The sequence below is a fragment of the Pseudophryne corroboree genome, chromosome 2 (genome assembly GCF_028390025.1).
Source record: "Pseudophryne corroboree isolate aPseCor3 chromosome 2, aPseCor3.hap2, whole genome shotgun sequence".
Taxonomy (NCBI): Eukaryota; Metazoa; Chordata; class Amphibia; order Anura; family Myobatrachidae; genus Pseudophryne; species Pseudophryne corroboree.
In genome coordinates, this window is record NC_086445.1 from 716,632,941 (window position 1) to 716,645,998 (window position 13,058).

Genomic DNA, 13,058 nt, shown 5'->3' on the forward strand with positions numbered 1-13,058 from the left:
TCAAATCAGCCTTATACCAGTTTCTGTTCAAGACAGAAGAAATATAACAGAAGCAATACAGAAATTATGTCAGGACGAGGTAATTACCTTAGTCCCTTGGATACAACAGGAAAAAGGATTTTATTCAAGCCTGTTTGTGGTACCGAAGCCGGACGGCTCGGTCAGACCGATTTTAAATCTAAAATCGTTGAATCTTTACCTAAAAAGATTCAAATTCAAGATGGAGTCCCTGAGAGCAGCAATCTCCAGCTTGGAGGAGAAGGAATTTATGGTGTCGGTGGACATCAAGGATGCTTACTTGCATGTTCCCATTTACCCTCCACATCAAGCATACCTGAGGTTTGCGTTTCTGGACTGCCACTACCAGTTCCAGACATTGTCATTCGGGCTCTCCACAGCACCGAGAGTATTCACCAAGGTGATGGCAGAGATGATGGTTCTCCTTTGCAAGAAAGGAGTCAATATAATTCCTTACCTGGACGATCTCTTGATAAAAGCGAGATCCAGGGAGAAGTTAGTGCAGAACATTGCACTTTCCCTGATGGTGCTTCAACAGCACGGTTGGATCATAAACTTTCCAAAATCACAGTTGGAACCGACGATGAGATTATCATTTCTGGGAATGATACTGGACACCGAGGTACAGAAAGTATTTCTACTGGTGGAATAGGCTCTGGAAATCCAGAAGATGGTCAAACAAATTTTGAAACCAGCACATGTGTCGATTCATCAGTGCATCCACCTGCTGGGGAAGATGGTAGCAGCCTACGAGGCTCTACAGTATGGCCGATTCCATGCCAGGGTGTTCCAGTGGGATCTACTGGACAAGTGGTCCGGATCACATCTACACATGCACCAGAGGATACTCCTGTCGACAAAAGCCAGAATCTCGCTCCTGTGGTGGCTACGCAGTTCTCACCTCCTAGAGGGACGCAGGTTTGGGATTCAAGCCTGGATCCTAGTGACCACGGATGCAAGTCTCCGAACTTGGGGAGCAGTCATGCAAGGGGAAAGCTTCCAAGGAAGATGGTCAAGTCAAGAAACAGTTCTTCACATAAACATTCTAGAGTTGAGAGCCATTTACAACAGCCTACTACAAGCGGTGCATCTTCTTCAAGATCGTCCCATACAGATCCAGTCAGACAATGTAACAGCAGTGGCTTACATAAATAAAGCGGAACGAAAAGCAGAGTGGCAATGGCAGAGGTGACAAAAATACTCCTCTGAGCAGAAAGACATGCAAGAGCTCTGTCAGCAATCTTCATTCCGGGGGTGGACAGCTGGGAAGCGGACTTCTTCAGCAGACACGATCTCCATCCAGGAGAATGGGGCCTCCACCAAGAAGTCTTTGCAGAGGTAGCAAGTCGTTGGGGAATTCCTCAAGTAGACATGATGGCATCTTGTCTCAACAAGAAGCTTCAGAAATATTGTTCCAGGTCGAGAGACCCACAAGCAATAGCAGTGGATGCACTGGTGACCCAGTGGGAGTTCCAATTGGTGTATGTGTTCCCTCCACTTCCACTAATACCAAAAATTCTCAAGATCATAAGAAGAGAAAAAGTTTGGGCGATCCTCATTGTCCCAGACTGGCCAAGGAGGGCTTGGTATCCAGATCTTCAGGAGTTACTTATAGAAGATCCTTGGCCTATTCCTCTTCACGAGGACCTGCTTCAGCAGGGGCCGTTTGTTTATCCAGACTTACCGCGGCTACGTTTGACGGCATGGCTGTTGAGCGCCAGATCCTAGCCCGAAAGGGTATTCCCAACAAAGTCATTCCCACACTTATTCAGGCCAGGAAAAGAGTAACGTCTAGACATTACCATCGTATTTGGAGAAAATATGTATTTTGGTGTGAATCCAAGAATTCTCCAACGGTGGAGTTTCAATTAGGACGTCTTCTCCTATTTCTACATGCTGGTGTGAATACAGGCTTAAGATTGGGATCTATCAAGGTCCAAATTTCGGCCTTGTCCATTTTCTTTCAGAAACAGTTGGCTTCCCTTCCTGAGGTTCAGACATTCGTGAAGGGGGTTCTGCACATCCAACCACCATTTGTGCCTCTTACGGCACCATGGGATCTTAACGTGGTGTTGCAGTTCCTTCAATCAGATTGGTTTGGACCTGTGCAAGAGGTTGAGTTAGTTTCTCACTTGGAAAGTGGTCATGCTGTTGGCCTTGGCATCCGCAAAGCGGGTGTCTGAGTTAGGGGCCTTGTCTCACAAGACCCCTTATTTGATCTTTCATGAAGATAGGGCTGAACTAAGAACGCGTCAGCAATTTCTTCCAAAGGTTGTGTCTCCTTTCCATATGAACCAACCTATTGTGGTGCCAGTGGCTACTGACACCTCAGCTGTTTCAAAGTCCTTGGATGTAGTCAAAGCTTTGAAGACTTATGTCACGAGAACAGCTCGTATAAGGAAAACAGAAGCATTGTTTATCCTGTATGATCCCAACAAGATTGGGTGTCCTGCTTCAAAGCAGATGATTACACACTGGATCAGATGTACAATTCAGCATGCTCATTCCATGGCAGGATTGCCGATACCGAGTTTGGTAAAGGCCCACTCTACGAGGACAGTGGGTTCTTCCTGGGCGGCTGCCCGGGGTGTCTCGGCTTTACAGATTTGCCAAGCAGCTACTTGGTCAGGGGCAAATACGTTTGCTAAGTTTTACACCTTGGCTGCCGATGACCTTAAATTTGGTCAGTCAGTTCAGCAGGAACATCCGCACTCTCCCACCCGTACTGGGAGCTTTGATACATCCCCATGGTACTAAATGAACCCCAGCATCCTCTAGGACGTTAGAGAAAATAGGATTTTAATATACCTACCGGTAAATCCTTTTCTCGTAGGCCGTAGAGGATGCTGGGCGCCCGCCCAGGGCTCCTTTTTCCTGCATTATATTTTTCTTCTTACACAAGTTATCACGTGTTAAGTTGTTATTCAGCAGTTGCTGTAAAGTTATTCATGCTCGTTGGCATGTTTTGAGTTGTATGCCATGTTGTGCAGCATTGTTGAACGGTGTGAGCTGGTGTGAATCTCGCCACTAGCTTAAAGTAAATCCTTCTCTCGAAGTTTGTCCGTCTCCTCGGGCACAGTTCCTATACTGAGGTCTGGAGGAGGGGCATAGAGGGAGGAGCCAGTTCACACAGTAAAAAAGTCTTAAAGTGCCGAAGGCTCCTGCGGACCCATCTATACCCCATGGTACTAAAAGGACCCCAGCATCCTCTACGGACTACGAGAAAAGGATTTTACGTAGGTATATTAAAATCCTATTTTTGACTGTGCGATTTTCCTTGAACTCCCCCAGAGCCCAGAAGCACCAATTTTGACTATCTGTACTTTTGATTTTGACTATGTATGATTTTGACTAAGTGCCAATTATGACTATACTTTGTACTAGATAGTACATTATATAGTCAAGATTGACTTGCCTGCACAGTCTATCTAGCCTTGCGATACCGACCCCGCAGGAGTGCGCATCGGGATTGAATCAGGATCACAAGATGGCTAACACCCAAGGGCATAGCTACCATAGGTGCAGGCAGTGCAGCTGCTATGGGGCCCAGAGCTGAGAGGGAGCCAGTCTTCCCTGTCAAAGTTACATGTGTTACTGTATATAAATTTTTTGCCATTGGGTGGTACGTAGGGGTCCTTTCAAACTTTTTCCTTGGGGTTTGCAATATATCTAAGTATGCCCCTGGACCTGCTCATTGTAGTGTGGTATAAAATGAACTGTAGGGCATTTTAATGTTATATAATATGAAGCGGGGCACTGTAATGAGGCATAATATGAACAGGGAGCACTATATATCATAATGTGAATTGGGGGTACTGTGTGGCATAATGTGTTCTGGCAGCTCTGAAATGTGACATACAGTACTGTAGGGTGTGCTTATTCACTACTACGATTCGTAAAAGAAACTAAGCACTACTATGGGGCATAACATTAAATAAAGCTCTGCTATCGTTCAGAAAATGGACTACAGTACTGTAGGACACTATTATAGGGCATAAAATTAACAACTGATCCAGAGAAGTGTCTCTCTAGAAGCATTGGGATGGGGGCCCCTTCAAAATGTTGCTATGGGCCCACAAAGTTCTGGTTACACCCCTGCTAACACCTTGCGATTTGCACTAACTTTCCTTGCGATTTTTACTATATAGTCAAATGAAAGGATAAATCTCACTGTGTGTACACACCTTTAGAAATGGGTAGTGAGCAGCCCACAGAGAAGCAGGTTCCAACTGCAAAAAATGTTTTATCTGTAATTATTTCTGGACTTGCAGTATAGTGTGTTAAGCTGTCAAATGTTGAAATGTATTTTTATGCTATGTAAATATGCACGCATTATTCTGTTACTATGGAATGCCATAATTTTCTCAAGTTCACTGAAGACAGAGAGCTATATCAAAGTACCGCTTAAATACATTTCTGCAAGCAAATTGTAAAATGATTGTCTGTGTGTAACCTAACCTAAATTGCAGTCTATTTTGAGTTGCTGTTGAAAATTAGTCTGTTTTTGTGATACTTACCTTGGTGGGTGTCACAGGTCTACTTACTAAACCTTGGATGGAGATAAAGTTTACGGAGATGAAGTGCCAGCCAATCAGCTCCTAACTGTCATTTTATAAACACAGCCTGTAACATGACCGTTAAGAGCTGACTGGCTGGTATCTGTGGACTTTATCTCCATCCAGACCCCTAAGTCTCTGGAGCTGTGGCGTTACCCTGCACAATAAGCTCCAGAGAGTGCACTTAACGTAGATTTTTCCTTGCAGCTCCTGAGGCAGGGAGGAAAACTTCATCACCTGGGGCTAATTGTGCTGGGTAGCACTGGCAGTGGCGGACCCACATTTTTGGGGCCCTGAAACTTGAACTGTTATGGGGGCCACTTTGCAACCAGCAACATCCAACAAGGTCCTAAGGGCCTTGCTGCCCTCGCAAGGACAGCACACACCACTCAGCACCAGAAAATGATCTAATTAGATGCCTCCTTGTCTTGTGCTCCTTCTCACCTTTCATTGCTCCCAGCCTCCTTCCTAGAATGGGCCTTCTCAGGCTCCACCATTCCTGGGAATTCCATTAAGAGAAGTTCTGCAGACTGTCGGGAATTGTAGTTTAAAATGGATACACATTTCATGCTATTTACAGAGAGCAAATCACAGAGCTAGACAGCTCCCAGGAGCTCCTGCGGCACTAAGCGACGTGCATCCAAGCTGTAATAGCAGCTATGCTGTATTAGAAGCCTGGTTGCCATGGTGTTATTGGTGACAAGCTATAACCATACAGTACATAAAAACTAGAGATGAGCGGGTTCGGTTCCTCGGAATCCGAACCCCCCCGAACTTCAGCCTTTTTACACGGGTCCGAGGCAGACTCGGATCTTCCCGCCTTGCTCGGTTAACCCATGCGCGCCCGAACGTCATCATCCCGCTGTCGGATTCTCGCGAGGCTCGGATTCTATCGCGAGACTCGGATTCTATATAAGGAGCCGCGCGTCGCCGCCATTTTCACACGTGCATTGAGATTGATAGGGAGAGGACGTGGCTGGCGTCCTCTCCGTTAGAATAGATAGAGACACTTGAGTTGATTTACTACTAACTTAGTAATTTTGGGGGGCATTAGGAGTACTCAGAGTGCAGAGTTTTGCTGATAGTTACTAGTGACCACCACCAGTTTTATTTATTATTTAATATAATCCGTTCTCTGCCTGAAAAAAAACGATACACAGTCACATACCATATCTGTGCTCAGCCTCAGTGTGCTGCATGATAATATCATCTATGTATATCTGACTGTGCTGAGTGCTCACTGCTCACACAGCTGAATTGTGGGGGAGACTGGGGTGCAGTTATAGCAGGAGTACAGTGCACACTTTTGCTGCCAGTGTGACTGACCAGTGACCACCAGTATATTGTCTGCCTGAAAAAGTTAAACACTCCTGTGGTGTTTTTTTTATTTATTCTATAAACGCATTCTGCTGACAGTGTCCAGCAGGTCCGTCATTCATTATTTTATATAAATATTTACCTGCAGTAGTGTTATATTTTTTTTGTTCATCTCTATCTTCTTTATCATCTCTATATTAGCAGACGCAGTACGGTAGTCCACGGCTGTGGCTACCTCTGTGTCGTCAGTGCTCGTCCATAATTGTATACCTACCTGTGGTGGGGTTTTTTTTTCTATCTTCTTCATACTAGTAGTTTAGGAGTCTGCTGACAGTGTCCAGCAGGTCCGTCATTATATTATATATACCTGCAGTAGTGATATATATATATTTTTTATATCATTATCATCTCTATACTAGCAGACGCAGTACAGTAGTCCACGGCTGTAGCTACCTCTGTGTCGTCAGTGCTCGTCCATAATTGTATACCTACCTGTGGTGGGTTTTTTTTTTCTATCTTCTTCATACTAGTAGTTTAGGAGTCTGCTGACAGTGTCCAGCAGGTCCGTCATTATATTATATATACCTGCAGTAGTGATATATATATATTTTTTATATCATTATCATCTCTATACTAGCAGACGCAGTACGGTAGTCCACGGCTGTAGCTACCTCTGTGTCGTCAGTGCTCGTCCATAATTGTATACCTACCTGTGGTGGGGTTTTTTTTTCTATCTTCTTCATACTAGTAGTTTAGGAGTCTGCTGACAGTGTCCAGCAGGTCCGTCATTATATTATATATACCTGCAGTAGTGATATATATATATTTTTTATATCATTATCATCTCTATACTAGCAGACGCAGTACAGTAGTCCACGGCTGTAGCTACCTCTGTGTCGTCAGTGCTCGTCCATAATTGTATACCTACCTGTGGTGGTTTTTTTTTTTTATATCTTCTTCATACTAGTAGTAGGAGTCTGCTGACAGTGTCCAGCAGGTCCGTCATTATATTATATATACCTGCAGTAGTGATATATATATATTTTTTATATCATTATCATCTCTATACTAGCAGACGCAGTACGGTAGTCCACGGCTGTAGCTACCTCTGTGTCGTCAGTGCTCGTCCATAATTGTATACCTACCTGTGGTGGTTTTTTTTTTTCTATCTTCTTCATACTAGTAGTTTAGGAGTCTGCTGACAGTGTCCAGCAGGTCCGTCATTATATTATATATACCTGCAGTAGTGATATATATATATTTTTTATATCATTATCATCTCTATACTAGCAGACGCAGTACGGTAGTCCACGGCTGTAGCTACCTCTGTGTCGTCAGTGCTCGTCCATAATTGTATACCTACCTGTGGTGGGTTTTTTTTTTCTATCTTCTTCATACTAGTAGTTTAGGAGTCTGCTGACAGTGTCCAGCAGGTCCGTCATTATATTATATATACCTGCAGTAGTGATATATATATATTTTTTATATCATTATCATCTCTATACTAGCAGACGCAGTACAGTAGTCCACGGCTGTAGCTACCTCTGTGTCGTCAGTGCTCGTCCATAATTGTATACCTACCTGTGGTGGTTTTTTTTTTTTATATCTTCTTCATACTAGTAGTAGGAGTCTGCTGACAGTGTCCAGCAGGTCCGTCATTATATTATATATACCTGCAGTAGTGATATATATATATTTTTTATATCATTATCATCTCTATACTAGCAGACGCAGTACGGTAGTCCACGGCTGTAGCTACCTCTGTGTCGTCAGTGCTCGTCCATAATTGTATACCTACCTGTGGTGGGTTTTTTTTTTCTATCTTCTTCATACTAGTAGTTTAGGAGTCTGCTGACAGTGTCCAGCAGGTCCGTCATTATATTATATATACCTGCAGTAGTGATATATATATATTTTTTATAGCATTATCATCTCTATACTAGCAGACGCAGTACGGTAGTCCACGGCTGTAGCTACCTCTGTGTCGTCAGTCACTCGTCATCCATAAGTATACTAGTATCCATCCATCTCCATTGTTTACCTGAGGTGTCTTTTAGTTGTGCCTATTAAAATATGGAGAACAGAAATGTTGAGGTTCCAAAAATAGGGAAAGATCAAGATCCACTTCCACCTCGTGCTGAAGCTGCTGCCACTAGTCATGGCCGAGACGATGAAATTCCATCAACGTCGTCTGCCAAGGCCGATGCCCAATGTCATAGTACAGAGCATGTAAAATCCAAAACACAAAATATCAGTAAAAAAAGGACTCAAAAATCTAAAATAAAATCGTCGGAGGAGAAGCGTAAACTTGCCAATATGCCATTTACCACACGGAGTGGCAAGGAACGGCTGAGGCACTGGCCTATGTTCATGGCTAGTGGTTTAGCTTCACATGAGGATGGAAGCACTCAGCCTCTCGCTAGAAAAATGAAAAGACTTAAGCTGGCAAAAGCACAGCAAAGAACTGTGCGTTCTTCGAAATCACAAATCCACAAGGAGAGTCCAATTGTGTCGGTTGCGATGCCTGACCTTCCCAACACTGGACGTGAAGAGCATGCGCCTTCCACCATTTGCACGCCCCCTGCAAGTGCTGGAAGGAGCACCCGCAGTCCTGTTCCTGATAGTCAGATTGAAGATGTCAGTGTTGAAGTACACCGGGATGAGGAGGATATGGGTGTTGCTGGCGCTGGGGAGGAAATTGACAAGGAGGATTCTGATGGTGAGGTGGTTTGTTTAAGTCAGGCACCCGGGGAGACACCTGTTGTCCGTGGGAGGAATATGGCCATTGACATGCCTGGTGAAAATACCAAAAAAATCAGCTCTTCGGTGTGGAAGTATTTCAACAGAAATGCGGACAACAGGTGTCAAGCCGTGTGTTGCCTTTGTCAAGCTGTAATAAGTAGGGGTAAGGACGTTAACCACCTCGGAACATCCTCCCTTATACGTCACCTGCAGCGCATTCATCATAAGTCAGTGACAAGTTCAAAAACTTTGGGCGACAGTGGAAGCAGTCCACTGACCAGTAAATCCCTTCCTCTTGTAACCAAGCTCACGCAAACCACCCCACCAACTCCCTCAGTGTCAATTTCCTCCTTCCCCAGGAATGCCAATAGTCCTGAAGGCCATGTCACTGGCAATTCTGACGAGTCCTCTCCTGCCTGGGATTCCTCCGATGCATCCTTGAGTGTAACGCCTACTGCTGCTGGCGCTGCTGTTGTTGCTGCTGGGAGTCGATGGTCATCCCAGAGGGGAAGTCGTAAGACCACTTTTACTACTTCCACCAAGCAATTGACTGTCCAACAGTCCTTTGCGAGGAAGATTAAATATCACAGCAGTCATCCTGCTACAAAGCGGATAACTGAGGCCTTGGCATCCTGGGCGGTGAGAAACGTGGTTCCGGTATCCATCATTACTGCAGAGCCAACTATAGACTTGTTTGAGGTACTGTGTCCCCGGTACCAAATACCATCTAGGTTCCATTTCTCTAGGCAGGCGATACCGAAAATGTACACAGACCTCAGAAAAAGACTCACCAGTGTCCTAAAAAATGCAGTTGTACCCAATGTCCACTTAACCACGGACCTGTGGACAAGTGGAGCAGGGCAGACTCAGGACTATATGACTGTGACAGCCCACTGGATAGATGTATTGACTCCCGCCGCAAGAACAGCAGCGGCGGCACCAGTAGCAGCATCTCGCAAACGCCAACTCTTTCCTAGGCAGGCTACGCTTTGTATCACCGCTTTCCAGAATACGCACACAGCTGAAAACCTCTTACGGCAACTGAGGAAGATCATTGCAGAATGGCTTACCCCAATTGGACTCTCCTGTGGATTTGTGGCATCGGACAACGCCAGCAATATTGTGTGTGCATTAAATCTGGGCAAATTCCAGCACGTCCCATGTTTTGCACATACCTTGAATTTGGTGGTGCAGAATTATTTAAAAAACGACAGGGGCGTGCAAGAGATGCTGTCGGTGGCCAGAAGAATTGCGGGACACTTTCGGCATACAGGCACCACGTACAGAAGACTGGAGCAACACCAAAAACGCCTGAACCTGCCCTGCCATCATCTGAAGCAAGAAGTGGTAACGAGGTGGAATTCAACCCTCTATATGCTTCAGAGGTTGGAGGAGCAGCAAAAGGCCATTCAAGCCTATACAACTGAGCACGATATAGGAGGTGGAATGCACCTGTCTCAAGCGCAGTGGAGAATGATTTCAAAGTTGTGCAAGGTTCTGCAACCTTTTGAACTTGCCACACGTGAAGTCAGTTCAGACACTGCCAGCCTGAGTCAGGTCATTCCCCTCATCAGGCTTTTGCAGAAGAAGCTGGAGACATTGAAGGAGGAGCTAACACAGAGCGATTCCGCTAGGCATGTGGGACTTGTGGATGGAGCCCTTAATTCGCTTAACAAGGATTCACGGGTGGTCAATCTGTTGAAATCAGAGCACTACATTTTGGCCACCGTGCTCGATCCTAGATTTAAAACCTACGTTGTATCTCTCTTTCCGGCAGACACAAGTCTGCAGGGGTTCAAAGAACTGCTGGTGAGAAAATTGTCAAGTCAAGCGGAACGCGACCTGTCAACATCTCCTCCTTCACATTCTCCCGCAACTGGGGGTGCGAGGAAAAGGCTCAGAATTCCGAGCCCACCCGCTGGCGGTGATGCAGGGCAGTCTGGAGCGACTGCTGATGCTGACATCTGGTCCGGACTGAAGGGCCTGCCAACGATTACGGACATGTCGTCTACTGTCACTGCATATGATTCTCTCACCATTGAAAGAATGGTGGAGGATTATATGAGTGACCGCATCCAAGTAGGCACGTCAGACAGTCCGTACGTATACTGGCAGGAAAAAGAGGCAATTTGGAGGCCCTTGCACAAACTGGCTTTATTCTACCTAAGTTGCCCTCCCACAAGTGTGTACTCCGAAAGAGTGTTTAGTGCCGCCGCTCACCTTGTCAGCAATCGGCGTACGAGGTTACTTCCAGAAAATGTGGAGAAGATGATGTTCATTAAAATGAATTATAATCAATTCCTCCGTGGAGACATTCACCAGCAGCAATTGCCTCCACAAAGTACACAGGGAGCTGTGATGGTGGATTCCAGTGGGGACGAATTGATAATCTGTGAGGAGGGGGATGTACACGGTGATGAATCGGAGGATGATGATGAGGTGGACATCTTGCCTCTGTAGAGCCAGTTTGTGCAAGGAGAGATTAATTGCTTCTTTTTTGGTGGGGGTCCAAACCAATCCGTCATTTCAGTCACAGTCGTGTGGCAGACCCTGTCACTGAAATGATGGGTTGGTTAAAGTGTGCATGTCCTGTTTATACAACATAAGGGTGGGTGGGAGGGCCCAAGGACAATTCCATCTTGCACCTCTTTTTTCTTTCATTTTTCTTTGCGTCATGTGCTGTTTGGGGAGTTTTTTTTGGAAGGGCCATCCTGCGTGACACTGCAGTGCCACTCCTAGATGGGCCAGGTGTTTGTGTCGGCCACTAGGGTCGCTTATCTTAGTCACACAGCTACCTCATTGCGCCTCTTTTTTTTCTTCTTTGCGTCATGTGCTTTTTGGGGAGTATTTTTTGGAAGGGCCATCCTGCGTGACACTGCAGTGCCACTCCTAGATGGGCCAGGTGTTTGTGTCGGCCACTAGGGTCACTTATCTTAGTCACACAGCTACCTCATTGCGCCTCTTTTTTTTCTTCTTTGCGTCATGTGCTGTTTGGGGAGTATTTTTTGGAAGGGCCATCCGGCCTGACACTGCAGTGCCACTCCTAGATGGGCCAGGTGTTTGTGTCGGCCACTAGGGTCGCTTAGCTTACTCACACAGCTACCTCATTGCGCCTCTTTTTTTCTTTGCGTCATGTGCTGTTTGGGGGGTGTTTTTTGGAAGGGCCATCCTGCGTGACACTGCAGTGCCACTCCTAGATGGGCCAGGTGTTTGTGTCGGCCACTTGGGTCGCTGAGCTTAGTCATCCAGCGACCTCGGTGCAAATTTTAGGACTAAAAATAATATTGTGAGGTGTGAGGTGTTCAGAATAGACTGAAAATGAGTGGAAATTATGGTTATTGAGGTTAATAATACTTTGGGATCAAAATGACCCCCAAATTCTATGATTTAAGCTGTTTTTTAGGGTTTTTTGAAAAAAACACCCGAATCCAAAACACACCCGAATCCGACAAAAAAAATTCGGTGAGGTTTTGCCAAAACGCGTTCGAACCCAAAACACGGCCACGGATCCGAACCCAAAACCAAAACACAAAACCCGAAAAATTTCCGGTGCACATCTCTAATAAAAACAAGATGTAAAAATCTGATTTTTGTTGTTAAAATGCACAAGTGAGACGAGTGATGATTCTATCACTAAAATAACCTTATTTAATTAACACACAAAATTTTGTTGAAAAATTCACTCATTGATTCACTCTGTGATTAGTGGCACTGAAGCTTAAGCTTCATTAGTGTCACAGTAGATTTGCCCCGGAACACCGGTAATTGAATAGCTGCAGGCAGAGCTGTAGCCATGTGGTAAGGAAACCTATACCTTCTGGTGATTTATAACTCATCAGCTATCACCAGAGGTACGTATGTTACAAACAATTTAGTGCATTTAAGAATGTCTGCCCTAACCAACCTGATCTGGAACATTTGCAGGATATGCCAATTTAGGGAATAGCACTGATTTAATGAGAACATTCCTACTCAACAAAGGGTCTGATTCAGATTTGTACGTAAATCCAATAGTTTACACACAAATTCAATAGTAGTGGAACTGTGAATGCGCAGGACACAGACTACCTTGAAACACAGCACTCAGATTGCAGATGCTGGCAGGAGGCGTCTAGTAGACGCCTACTGCAGCATTTGTATATTGGTGGTATGGTATTGCATACCATATATATCAGGATCAGGCCCTTAACCACTTAAAAATGTTTTCTTTCCACAAGTGGAAAGAGGTAGAGGCGCTGATATAAAAATATTGTTGATACACACACAATATACCAATGTATATAATTAATAATTTATTTTAAGCAATAAAAATTATTATTTATATTAATACCGGCCGGTAAATGTGATCAAATGCATTTCATGGTTTATACAATCCTAAAAAATAAACAATTTAAAACAAATTCATTCCTGTATCTAAGGAGCTAA